This window comes from Pan troglodytes, chromosome 4 (genome assembly GCF_028858775.2).
Source record: "Pan troglodytes isolate AG18354 chromosome 4, NHGRI_mPanTro3-v2.0_pri, whole genome shotgun sequence".
Classification (NCBI taxonomy): domain Eukaryota; kingdom Metazoa; phylum Chordata; class Mammalia; order Primates; family Hominidae; genus Pan; species Pan troglodytes.
In genome coordinates, this window is record NC_072402.2 from 99,602,581 (window position 1) to 99,616,038 (window position 13,458).

Here is a 13,458-nt window from a genome sequence, read left to right on the forward strand (position 1 = left end):
TGTATATGTCTGTTTTTAATGACAGTACCATGCTGTTTTGGTTACTGTAACTTTGTAGTATGTTTTAAAGTCAGGTAATGTGATGCCTCCAGTTTTGTCCTTTTTGCTCAATATTGCTTTGGCTTTAGGATCTTTTGTGATTCTGTGCGAATTTTAGGATTTTTTTTTCTATTTCTGTGAAGAATGTTATTGTTATTTGGATAGGGATTGTGTTAAAGCTATAGGTCACATTGGCTAATATGAACATTGTTACAATATTAATTCTTCTAATCCATTAGCATAAATTTTTAAAAATTTATTTGTGTCTCCTTTTTTTTTTAGTTTGCTTTTTTTTTTTAATTTTACTTTGAGTTCTGGGATACATGTGCAGAACGTGAAGCTTTGTTACACAGGTATACATGTGCCATGGTGGTTTGCTGCACCTACCAACTGGTCATCTAGGTTTTAAGCCCTGTATGCATTAGGTATTTGTTCTAATGCTCTCCCTCCCCTTGCCTCCCACCCGCTAAAAGGCCCCGGTGTGTGATTTTCCCCTCCCTGTGTCCATGTTTTCTCATTGTTTAACTCTCACTTATGAGTGAGAACATGTGGTGTTTGGTTTTCTGCTCCTGTGTTAGTTTGCTGAAAATGATGGCTTCCGGCTTCTTCCATGTCCCTACAAAGGACGTGAATTTATCCTTTTTATGGCTGCATAGTATTCCATGGTGTATATGTGCCACATTTTCTTTATCCAGTCTATTATTGATGGGCATTCGAGTTGGTTCCAAGTCTTTGCTATTGTAAATAGTGCTGCAATAAACGTACATGTGCATGTGTCTTCATAGTAGAATGAATTATAATCCTTTGGGTATATACTCAGTAATAGGATTGTTGGGTTAAATGGTTATTTCTGGTTGTAGATCCTTGAGGAATCACCACACTGTCTTCCACAATGGTTGAACTAATTTACACTCCCACCAACAGTGTAAAAGTGTTCCTATTTCTCCACATCCTTGCCAGCATCTGTTGTTTCCTGACTTTAATTATCATCATTCTAACTGGTGTGAGATGGTATCTCATTGTGGTTTTGATTTGCATTTCTCTAATGACTAGTAATTTCTTTCATCAATGTTCCCTACTTTTAGTGTAGATATCTTTTACCTCTTAAGTTAAATTTATTCCTATTTTATTTTTGTAGCTATTATAAATAAAATTATTTTTTAATTTTTTTAGGTTGCTTGTTTTTAGTGTATAGAAAAACTTAATTTTTTCATGTTTATTTTGTATTTTTCAAATTTACTGAATTCATTAATTATTTTTAACAGTTTTTTGGTGGATTCTTTAGAGTTTTCTGTGTATAAGATCATCTTTTCTGCAAAGAGGAACAATTTAGCTTCTTTCTTTTCAATTTGGATGCTTTTTTATTTCTTTCTCTTGCCTAATTGCTCTGGTTAGGACTTCCAGTACCATGTTGTGTCCTTTTCTGAATCTTAGAAAAAAAGCTTTCACCTTTTCACAGTTGACTAAGATGTTAGTTGTGGGCTTGTCATATATAGCATGTATTGTGTTAAGATACATTCCACGCCTAATTATTAAGAGGTTTTTATTATAAAATGATTATAAATTGTGTTGAACAATTTTCTGCACTTATTGATCACGTGGTTTTGTTCTTCATTCTGCTAATGTGATATATTATATTTATTGATTTACATTTGTTGATCCATTCTTGCATTCTTGGAATGAAACCAATTTGATCATGGAGAATGATCATTTAAATGTGATTTTGGATTTAGTTTGCTAGTATTTTGTTGAGAATTTTTGCACCAATGTTCATTTATCAGGTATATTGTCCTGTATTTTTTTTTCTGTATGTCTTTATCTGGCTTTGATATTGGCAAATTTGGTATTGGGATGATGCTGGCTTTGTAAAATGAGGTTGAAAGAGTTCCCTCCTCTTCCATATTTTGGAAGAATCTGAGAATTGGCCCTCATTATTTAAATATTTGATAGAGTTCGGCAGGGAAGCCATCAGATCCTGGGCTTTTCTTTGGTGGGAGACTTTTTATTATTCACTCAATTTTCCTATTATTGGTGTTAAGGTTTTCTATTTCTTCATAATTGAGTCTTGGTAGAGTGCATGCATCTAGGAAAAAGAAATTTTCCTGTTACTTCTAGTTTGTCCAATTTGTTGGTGTAATTTTTTTCATAACGGTCTCATGACCCTTTGTATTTCTGTTGCTTTAGTTGTAAGTCTCCTTTTTTCTTTTTTATTTTGAGTCTTATTTTTCTGTTCTTAGTCCAAGTACAGGTTTCTCAATTTTTTTCACAAAGTCAACTCTCTGTTTTTTAATTTTTTCTCTTGTTTTTCTAGTCTCTATTTTATTTATTTCTGCTCTGATCTTTATTAATTTATTACCTCTGCTAACTTTGGGTTTAGTTTGTTCTTGTTCTTCCAGTTCCTTGAGGTGCAACCTTAGGGGAAGGTACTGTGAACATTGTTAAAATGACAACAAAGGATTTAAAATGTTACATAAACTTAGGTGATAAAGCAGTGTCAGGTTTGAGAGGGTTTACTCCAATTTTGAAAGAAGTTCTACTGTGAGTAAAATGTTATGAAATAGTATTGCATGATACAGAGACATTGTGCATGAAAATAAAAGTGAATTCATCCAGCACACTTCATTGTTGTCATATTTTTTTAAATTGCCACAGCCATCTCAATCTTCAGTAACCACTGTCCTAATCAGTCAGCAACCATCGACATCAAGACAAGACCCTCTACAAACAAAAAGATTATGACTGACTGAAGGCTGGGATAATTGTTAGCACTTTTAAGCTATATTTTAAATTAAAAGACATACGTTTTTAATGTAATGCTACTGCACAATTAATAGACTATATTAAAGTGTAAACACAGCTTTCTTTTTCCTCCCGACTTTTATTTTATGTGTGGGGGTACATGTGCAGGTTTGTTATATGATTAAATTGCATGCCATGGTGGTCTGGTGTACAGATTATTTAATCACCCAGAAAATAAGCACAGATTCCAAACAATCCTCACTGTCATCCCATCCCCCAACTGCAAGTAGACCCTGTTGTCTATTGTTCCCTTCTTTGTGTCCATATGTACACAATGTTGAACTCTCAATTATAAGTGAGCATACGGTATTTGGTTTTCCGTTTCTGTATTAATTTGCTTAAAATATTGGCCTCCAGCTTCATCTATATAGCTGCAAATAACATGATCTCATTTTTTTCTTATGGCTAAATAGTATTCCATGTTGTATATGTACCACATTTTCATTATCCAGTCACTGTTGATGGTCATTTGGGTTGATTCAATGTCTTTGTTTCTTGTGAATAGTGCTGCAATAAATATACAAGTGTATGTGTCTTTTTGGTAGAATGCTTTGCTTTCTTTGGTATATATACCCAATAATGGGATTGTTGGGTTAAATGGTAATTCTATTATTAATTCTTTGAGAAATCTTTGAATTGCTTTCCAAAGTGACTGAACTGATTTGCATTACGAACAGCAGTATATAAGCATTCTCTTTGCCTCACAACCTTGCCAACATCTGTTATTTTTTGACTTTTTAGTAATAGCCACTCTGAGCATTGTGAGATTGTATCTCATTGTGGTTTTTATTTCATTCCGCTAATGGTCAGTTATGTGGAACATTTTTGATATGTTCTTGGCCATTTGTATGTCTTTTTTTTTTCAAGAAGTATCTGATCGTCTGGGTGTGGTTACTCATGCCTGTAATCCCAGCACTTTGGGAGGCCAAGGTGGGTGGATCACCTGAGGTCAGGAGTTATAGACCAGCCTAGTCAATGTGGTGAAATCCCATCTCAACTAAAAATACAAAAAAATTAGCTGGGCATGATGGTGGGCGCCTGTAATTCCAGATACTTTGGGAGGCTGAGGCAGGAGAAACGCTTGAACCCAGGAGGTGGAGGTTGCAGTGAGCCAAGATCAGGCCATTCCAGTCCAGCCTGGGTGACAAGAGTGAAACTCTGTCAAAAAAAAAAAAGAAGTTTCTGATCATTTCCTTTGCACACTCTTTAACGGGGTTATTTATTTTTATTTTTGGATCTGTTTTTCTTTATAGATTCCAGATATTAGATCTCTGTCAGATGGGTAGTTTGCAAATATTTTCTCCCATTCTCTGGGTTGGCTGCTTACCTTGTTGATAGTTTACTTTGGTATGCAGAAGCTCTTTAGTTTAATTAGGTCCAGTTGTCAATTTTTTGTGTTGCATTTACTTTTGAGAATTTAGTCATAAATTTTCTTCCTAAGCCAATGTCAGAAAAGTATTTTCTAGATTTTCCACTAGAATTTTTATAGTTTTAGATATTGTATTTAAGTCTTTAATCCATCTTGAATTAATTTTTATATATGGTGAAATGTAGGGGGTCCAGTTTCATTCTTATTAATAAGATTAGCCAGTTTTCTGAGTACCATTTATTGAATAGGGTATCTTTCCACATTTCTTATTTTTGTCCACTATGTCAAATATCAAGTGACTATAGGTGTGTGGCTTTATTTCAGGGGTCTCTATTTTGATCCATTGGTATACGTGTCTATTTTTGTACCATGCTGCTTTGGTTGCTGTACTCTTACAGTATAGTTTGAAGTTGGATAATGTGATACCTCCAGATTTATTCTTTTTGCTTAGGATTGCATTGGCTATTTGAGTTCCTTTGTCTTCCCACATAAATTTTAGAATAGTTTTTTCTAATTATGTGAATTATACTAGTAATTTGATAGAAATAGCACTGAACCTGTAAATTTCTTTGGGCAATTTGGACATTTTAATGATATTGTCTCTTCTACTCAATGAGCATGGGATGTTTTTCATTTATTTATGTCATCTATGATTTTTTTCAGCAGTGTTTTGTAGTTCTCCTTTTAGAGGTATTTTACATTCTTGGTTAGATGTAACCTTAGATATTTTAATTTATTTTTAATGAGATTATTTTAATTTTGCTCTCTGATTATTATTGGTGTGTAGAAATGCTACCAATTTTTGTACATTAATATTGTATCTTGAGACTTCGCCAGATTTTGGTGTCAGGATGATACTGGTTTCATAAAATGAGTTAGGGAACAGTCTCTTTTTCTCAATTTTTTGAAATAGTTTCAATAGGCTTGCCACTAGCTGTTTTTTATATATATTGTAGAATTCAGCTGTGAGTCAATCTACTCCAGGGCTTGTCTTGGTTGATAGGTGTTTTTATTACTGAATTTCACTACTCACTCTTGGTCTGTTCATTATTTCTGTTTCTTCCTGATTCAATCTTAGGAGGTTGTGTATTTCCAGGAATTCATAATATCCTCTAGATTTTCTAGTCTGTGTGCCTAGACATGCTCATAGTAATATCTGAGAATCTTTTGTATTTCTGTGAGAGCAATTGTGATGTCTCCTTTGTCATTTCTCATTGTACTTATTTGATCTTTTCTCTTTTTTTGTTAATCTAGCTAGCAGTCTATCACTCTTATTTATCTTTTCAAAAAAACAAGTTTTCATTTTGTCAGTCCTTTGTTTTTTGTTGTTGTTTTTTTCTCAATTTCACTTAGTTCTGCTCTGATTTTAATTATTTCTTTTCTTCTGCTAGCTGTGGGTTCCATTTGTACTTGTTTTTCTAGTTTCTTTAGGTGTGAGGTACGGTTGTTAATTTGAGATATTTCTATCCTTTTAATGTAGACTCTTAGGACTACAAACCTTCCCATTTAAAACTGTTTTCGCTGCATCCCAGAGGTTTTGATATGTTGTGTCTGTATTTTCATTTGTTTCGAAGAATTTTTTTAATTCTGCTTTCATTTTCTTGTTTACCCAAAAGTAATTCAGGAGCAAGTTGTTTAGTTTCCATGTATTCATGTGGCTTTGAGAATTCCTCTTGGCATTGATTTCTATTTTTATTCCACTCTGGCCTGAGAAGATTCTTGATATGTTTTCAAGTTTTTAAAAATTTATTGTGACTTGTGTTGATTGAGCATGTGGTCAGAGTATGTTCCATGTGCAGATGAGAAAGATGTATATTCTGTTTTTTGGGTGGAGTAGTCTGTGGATATCTATTAGATCCAAGTTGTCAAGTGTCAAATTTATGTCCAGAATTTGTTAGTTTTCTGCCTCAATAAACTGTCTAATTCTCCCAGTGGGGTGTTGAAGTTCCTGACTATTGTTATGTGACTATTAAAGTCCTTTCTGAGATCTAGAAGTAACTGTTTTAAAAGTCTGGGTGCTGCATTGTTAGGTACATATATATTTAAGAGAAGTAAGTCTTGTTGAATTAAATCCTTTATCATTACATAATGCCGATTTTTATTCTTTTTTACTGCTGTGGGGTTAAAGCCTATTTTATTTAATATAAGAATAGTGAACCCTGCTCTTTTTTGTTTTCTATTTGCATCATAGATCTTTATCCATCTCTTTACTTTGAGTCTATGGGTGTCATTACATGTGAGATGGGTCTCTTGAAGACAGCAGAAGGTTGGGTCTTGTTTTCTTATCCAATTTGCTCTATGTCTTTTAAGTGAAGCAGGTAGGCCATGTATGTTTAAGGTTAATGTTGATATGTGAGGTTTCATTCCTGTCATAATCTTGTTAGCTAGAAGCTTTGTCATCTTGACTGTGTAGCTGCTGATGGAGTCTGTGGGATATATGTTTGTGTGTGCTTTTGTAGTGATAAGTATTGTTATTTCATTTCTATGTTTAGTAACCCCTTTAGTATCTAGTGTAGGGCTGGTGTGGTGATGATGGATTCCCTTAGCAATTGCTTGTCTGGGAAACACTTTAGTTCTCCTTCATTTATGAAGCTTAGTTTGTCAGGATATGAAATTCAGAAATGTGTATTCTCTATTGTAGACAAATAACATTTAATGAAGATTACCCTGGCTTACAATTTTTAAAAATCCCTAACTATATTGCACAGAATATAAATTCGCATCATGTTCTAAATATACAGTAAAGAAATATTCACTCAAATGTACTTTTCAGCAATAGTGCATCTGCCTGAAAATGATGTTTAAAATGGATTGCTACTTTGTGTTATAGGGTATAATGAGAAGGAAATTTCAAATTTACAAGATTTTGTGTTTATTTTTGTTCTCCATCTTGAAGTATAGAGAAGCGAATTCCTCCACATTCTTCCAGCACTAAGTACACTGATGAGCTCAGAGTTTCTAAGCATTCTTGGCCTCATTTCAGAATTCAGTAGTACTTAAAGCCACAAATGCCAAATCTGTGTCAGTTTCTTCAATGCAAACACGTGTGGAAAAACAAGAAAGATAATGCAGAGAGGCTCAAGACCAGGAAAAGAAAGAAGAAATTCTAGCCTGCATGTTTATGAATTAATCCAAATCCAAAATACTTCAGAGCAGGGCAAAGTTCCAAAATATTTTGATCGCATGTCTGACCTCCCTGTCCTCTGCGTGCGTGCACACACACACACACACACACATACACACACACCAACGTGCTTCTGATGTTAACTGCTAAACTATGCATTATTACTTTTCTTTCATTAAACCATGTTTCCACCACTAAATATTAATTTGTTTCATTTTATGTATATTTCCTATTAAGCAATAAAAATAAGTGATATATACTTTATTCTACTTCTCTTTGCTTGTCATTATCTTAAAGCACTGATTCTCATATTTGACCTTTTTTATCATTTTCTAGAATTCATTAAAGAATTCTAAGGTGTATCCTTAGCCAAGAATAATCTTCTTCTATCTAAAACATAGACCTTGAACTCCATCTAATACAAGCTAAATGGCCATTTTTTGCTATTAGTTTATGAATGTGAAAAGAGAAGATTAACATCTGAGTATATTATCTTAATAACACCTAGAAAAATATATACCATTTGATAATGCTAACGCATATTTCTATCTGCATTTTGAAAAGAAATACTAAATATCTAAGAAGGTAATAACATTTTTCTAAGTGCCCCATTATATCAAAATACATTTGAGCCTTCATCAAATCAACTAAGTATCTGACATCAAATGAAAATGCCACAATCAAGTAGAAATTTAACTCAGAGAAGAAAGGTCAAGCCTTATAGATAAGCAAAATTATTAAATAATTTTTCCTAAACTTGTATCGTGAACATAAAAAACTTTTAGAAAAAAGAAATCGTGGTATATTCGTGTGCAGGAGATAGCAACAGCAAAATGTCCTTAAGAAAATGTTAATGAAATGATTACATAAATTCTAAGACAAAGAAAGGTATTTATTACCACAACCTGTCTTTGGTTGGTTCATATAATATGTGAATACTTTTGTGTAAGTAGGGACTATTAGCCAGTATTTATGGTTGTTCCATTCTTCTGGGAATAGAAGCAATATACAAACTGACATCAAATGCCGCCTATCTCCAATTATATATAATGTAGCATTGTTTTAATGTGTACATGTGTCATAAATATGGACAGAAAGATCATACTGCACTTTTATTCCAAACGATGAAATAAAATTTAAGTCAAAATGCAGATTTTAAAGAGATAGTTCTTTAGTTTTAATAAAGTTGTTTGAGTTGTTATGCTTACCAGAATTTAATTTCTGTAGTTTATGCTCTGTTTTTAACAGAGCAGTGGTAGAAACTAAAATTTAGCCAATTTCTTTTATAGCATATGCCATCCAAACAAGATTTCAAAAAGATCGGGCACGTGAGTTCCAGTGGAAAAGTTGTATCTTCACATATATATGTGAAGCCATATATAAAGACTCATATTATATATATTTATATATATAATATGAATCATCACATTTAATTGTTATAAAATATACATAATATAAAGTTTACAATTTAACTATTTTAAATTACGTTTATTAGCATTAATTACATTCACAGTTTTGCAATCATCACCACTATCTAGTTTAAGAATTCTTTTATTACCCCCAAAAGAATTCCCTTTACCTAACAAGAAATCACTTCCCATTTTCTCCTATTGCATTCTCTGGCAACCACTAATCTGCTTTCTGTATTGAATGATTTGCTGTTTTTGATTCCATGTATATTGAATCATACAATATGTGGCCTCTTGTGTCTCTCACTTAGCATAATGTTTCCAAGGTACATCTGTGATGTATGATGTATTAGTCTTCATTTCTTCTTAGTCCTGAAAAATATTCCATTGTATGAATATACCAGATTTTATTTATCCACTTATCAGCTGATGAACATTTGGCTTATTTCCACCTTTTGGCTATTGTGAAGAGGGCTGCTTTGAAACATTGACCAAGATTAACAAATCTATTCGTTTTCAGTGCTAACCAGTGAGGGGGAGAGCTATTAAGTTATAAGAGTATAGAAATAATGTTATAGTACTATAGAACAGGAGAGAGATTCAACATCCAAATTTTGAATGTCAAGGAAGATTCCCAGAAAATAATGAGATAAATGCTTAGATGTGAGGGATAATTTACACTGGTAAATTTTATATAGAAATATGGGGTCATATTTTGGGCATACATCACAGTGCGCTCAGACTCTTGGGCCACAAGAGAATGACATTTGGAATAAATTTATGTAATCTTAATATGAACAAAGAATGTATGTGTGGAAATCATGAAAAGTAAAGGGACTGAAAATATGCAGCATGTTAAGCACATATGGACTTTAACCTAAGAAAAAGAAGCATATGCTGCCTTAATCTAAAATGGAAAGTTGGAAATTACACCACTCACAATGCAAGAAGAAGAAACACGCCAGGTTATAGTTTGAATAAATTCACTAGATAAATGAAGTTACAGGGCAACCAAGTAGCATAAAATATATGAAAAAATTGGTCCCTCCAAAAAGAGGGCACACATAAGCACTGGTCTCTGTGCTCTGTGGTAGAGCACAGGAGAAATAAAAGTCAAAATAGGAATTGATAGAAAACTTCTTCACACTGATAAAGTCACTGGACCTACAGCTAACATTATACTTAATGATTAAATTTAATGATTAAACTCACTTATTTCTCACAAAGTTTAGGAAAAAGACAAGATGTCTGCTCTCACCATTTCTATTCGACATGATACTGGATTTCCTACAAGCACTGTAAGGTAAGTAAAATAAATAGAGAAAGAAATAAAAAGTTTTCAATTCAAAGAAGGTATGATTATTATAGTGAAAATTGTAAGGAATCTATAAAAAGCTAATAGCACTATTCAATGAATCCAACAAAATCTTAGAATACAAAAATATATTTATATAACCTAGTAAGAAACAGTTGAAAATGAAACTAACAAACTCATATCATATATAATAGCAGTACAATTATAGAATAATATAAATCCAACAACATATGTTCAACTACTATATGATTAAAATACAAGATACTGATGAAAGATGTCAAAGAAGATCCACATAAATGCAGCAATATAATGTGTTTGTATGTCAGAAGACTTAGTAATTTTAAGACGTGTATTTCTTCCCAAATATTTAGACAGATTGTTATCGAAATGAACAAGCTAATTCTAAATGTAAGAAAAAGGCAAATGAGCCGGAATAGCCAATACAATTTAGGAAACAACACAGTTGGAAGACTCAACTACCTGATTTCCAAACTTATTCTAAAGTGTACAGCAGTTCAGACAATGTAGTAATGGCAAAATTAAAGACATGTAGATTTATATTTAAGAAAAGACAGTGAAGAAATAGATGAACACACACACACATAGAGACAGAAAGAGAAGATATATGTCCTTTTATTTTATTCTAAGGCACAAAGAAAATTTGATAGAGAAAAGATCAACTCTTCAAAAACATTCGAATACACATATGCAAAAAATAAAAATAATTTTTAAAAAACTTTGACACATACTTCATACAATTTTTTAAAACTCAAGAAGGATATTATACATTTATAGAAACCCTAAGATTTTAAAACTTCTGGAAGAAAACAAAAGACAAAATATTTGTGACTTCACATTGGGTAATTTTTTTAGATACCATCAATAATACAATTTATTAAAAAATAGATAAATAGGCCGCATTAAAACTAAATCTTTTGCTTTTCAAAACATACTGTTAAAAAAATAAAAAGACAAGCCAAATTCTTGGATAATATATTTTCAAAGTACATAGCTGATAAATAACTTGTATCTATAGAATATATGACTTCTCAAAACTCAATCATAACAAAAAAAACTTACCAAAAGCATAGGCAAAATATTTGAATAGGTATTTTTCAAAGAATATATCTATAGATGTCTAAAACACACATGAAAAGATATGCACCACATTTTACATTAGAAAAATAAATGCAATTACAAAGCATAAGAAAGTACTATCACACTTAGAATAGATGAAAGCAAATATATTTGACAATACCAGCATCTAGCAAGAAAGTAGAACAGTTGAAACACTTACGCATTGCTGTTGAAAATGCAAAATTGTAAAGATAACTCCTAAAAGAATTTTAAAAATTCTCCCGAAGTTAAACTTACATCTACAGTATGACCAAGTTTTCCCAATTATAGAAATTTATTGATCAGAAAGGAAACTCAGGTGGGCACTGTGGATAATGCCTGTAATCCCAGCACTTTGAGAGGCGGAAGCGGGCAGATTACTTGAGGTTAGGAGTTCGAGATCAGCCTGGACAACATGGTGAAACCCCGTCTCTACTAAAAGTACAAAAATTAATTGGGCTTGGTGGCGCCTCCTGGCTACTCAGGAGGCTGAAGTAGGAGAATTGCTTGAAGCCAGGAGGCAGAGATTGCAGTGAGCCAAGATCATGCCACTGCACTCCAGCCTGGGTGACTGAGCAAGAGTCTGTCCAAAAAAAAAAAAAAAAAAAAAAAGAGAGAGAGAGAGAGAAAGAAAGAGAAGAAAGAAAGAAAGAGAAAAAGAAAGTAAGAAAGAAAGAAAGAGAAAGAAAGAAAAAGAAAAAGAGAAAGAGAAAGAAAAAGAAAGGAAGGAAGAAAGGAGGAAAGGAGGGAAGTAGGGAAGGAGGGAGGGAGGAAAGGAGGGAAGGAGGAAAGGAGGGAAGAAAGGAAAGAAAGAATGAAGGAAGGAAGGAAGTAAACTCAAGTTCACTCAAAAATTTAAACACAAACATATATTGTGGTTTTATTCCTAAATGTTCAAACCTTTCGCCATAGTAAATTTAGGCTGCCATAACAGAATTCCATAGACTGGGAGGCTTAAACAAAGGTCTATTTCTCACAGTTCTAGAGACTGGAAAGTCCAGGATCAATGCACCAAAAGATTCTGTGTCTAGTGAAGCCATGTTTCCTGTATCTAATATGTCAGAAGAAAGGAGAGATATCATTCTGGGATCCCTCTTACAAGGGCACTAATGCCATTCATGAGAGTGTCACCTTCATAATCTAATCATATCCCAACGGCTTCATCCCTTAATGCCATCACATTGGAGGTTAGGGTTTCAACACAAATTCTGAGAAGATACAAACATTCAGCCCATTACACCTGGAAACAATTCAAATGCCTTTTCATAAAAGAATAGACACAAACTTTGTGACACTTCCATATAATGGAATACTACTTAGCAATAAAAAAGGAACAAATTATTGATTTCTACAATCACATGGATGGATCTCAGGTGCATTATTCCGAGTGAAAGAGGTCACAATCATTTACATTTTGAATAATTCTACTTATATGACATTCCAGAAAAGTCAAAAGTATAGGGATAGGAAATAAACAAAATGGTGCCCATGACTGAGGGTTGTTCATTTGAGTACAAAGGCACATGACAGCATTCTGAGGGATAATGAAACTGTTTTACATATTAATTTTGGTTTTAGCAACACAAGTGCATGTGAATTTAAAACCCATACAATGATCTGCTAAAAAATAAGGTTTATTTACCAAAGTAAATTTTACCTCAAGAAACCTGTTCAAAAATAAAGAAAAAAATGCCATTGAAAATGGAGTGAACTGTGTATTTGTAAGAAGTTTTTTTTGAAGAGTATTTCCTTAATAATGTAAATAATTTGTTTAGGAGTGGGTCTGAGCGAAATAAGAATTTCAGTTTCTTATTAGGGTAGAGCAGTGGCCAGTAGAATAGTGTATTAAGATCAGAGGGTGAAAACAGAATCCATGAGTATAGATGCACAATTTGAAGTGCCATTGTGACATCCAAGTGAAGATATTGGGTATGTAATTAGGTATTTAACTTATTGGCTTACAGACTTGTAAACTATACATTTAGATTTAAGAACTGTCAATATGTATTGAGTAAAGCCATTGATTTCCCAATCATTAAATGTATTATCTTTTTATTTACCTGACCTGCATTTGTCACCATTACTATAAACAAGTGTAACACAGATGTAGTGTCATAATCTATATAAAACTGGTATTAATAACCACACAGGCTTCCCAGGAGGATGGATGTGTAAATCCTTTTAGCATACTAGCACAACTTGGATTTAGAATTAACTAGGAGAACCCTTGACTGTGGTTATTAATGATGTTTGGGTGGACATGGAAAAGACAAGCCCTTCCACTTAG

General features: G+C 32.9%; 1 protein-coding gene across 2 annotated transcripts in view; it reads right to left on the reverse strand.

Annotated features, from left to right (window-relative positions):
* Window positions 1-13,458, reverse strand: part of LOC129144001 (putative inactive deoxyuridine 5'-triphosphate nucleotidohydrolase-like protein FLJ16323) — a 401,038-nt gene that overhangs the window by 117,326 nt on the left and 270,254 nt on the right. The gene's annotated exons all lie outside the window — the stretch shown is intronic.